Source organism: Trypanosoma theileri (assembly GCF_002087225.1).
Source record: "Trypanosoma theileri isolate Edinburgh chromosome Unknown TM35_Tth_25_V1, whole genome shotgun sequence".
NCBI lineage: Eukaryota > Euglenozoa > Kinetoplastea > Trypanosomatida > Trypanosomatidae > Trypanosoma > Trypanosoma theileri.
Window position 1 is genome coordinate 417,639 of NW_021639867.1, and position 967 is coordinate 418,605.

Consider the following 967-nt stretch of genomic DNA (forward strand, 5'->3'; position numbering starts at 1 on the left):
ATATATATATATATATATATATATTACTTCACCTTGAAGGTCCGCCCTTACCACCTCCCGGGAAGAAGAAGTCATAACTACTCTTAGCCTTCAACCATGCATACCTTGCCGATAAAATAAAGACAGACTTCAACGTCACTTGTGTCCGTTCTGCACTCTGGCGCTTTGCTGCCGCCAACTCCTTCAGATCAATCGCATACGGGTGGCGCAGGCTTCTAAAAGAGTGTCGAAACATAAAACCACGCCACGCGCCAACCAAATCGGTTTGCGCCCCGTTTTAATTAGCTTACTCCACTTTTGCCTTTTTTTGTGGTAAAAAAAAAGCAGTAACAGAGGGAAAAATAAAACACATAACACCTCATAAAAATAATAATAATAATAATAATAATAATAATAATAATATAATAAATAAAAGGAATTAAATATAGCAATATACATTAATATCATCGCCCAGCTACCAAGTTTCCATCCCAATAGCAATAATGGGGTAATCCACTTCATTCTCCACACCAATTGCAAAGTTAACACCACAAACTGTCTTCACTCATCAACAGAAGACAGTAAACAGGAAACCAGTGAAAAACCATAACAAGAAGAATATCAGGGGTTCAATAACGCACTCACACCCATATATATATATATATATATACAGTTACCCAATAATGATTGGGCTCTCCAGACTGAGAACATCAAAAACAAAAACAGAATACCACAACATCCAAAGCATGGTAAAAATAGTAAACACGATCCCTCAACTTATGATCATCTCGCATTGACATCACAGCAACAATGTCAAACGAGCACAAAACGTAAAATCATTCCCCTTACTACTTGTCAAAAAGAAGAAAAAGGAAAAAAAAAAGTACATGAGGCAGGTGAAACAGCAAGCCATTTGCTAAAAGTATAAAGATTATTCACACCACCAAAGAAGAAAAAAAGAATATAGAAGAATATAGAAAAAAAAAAA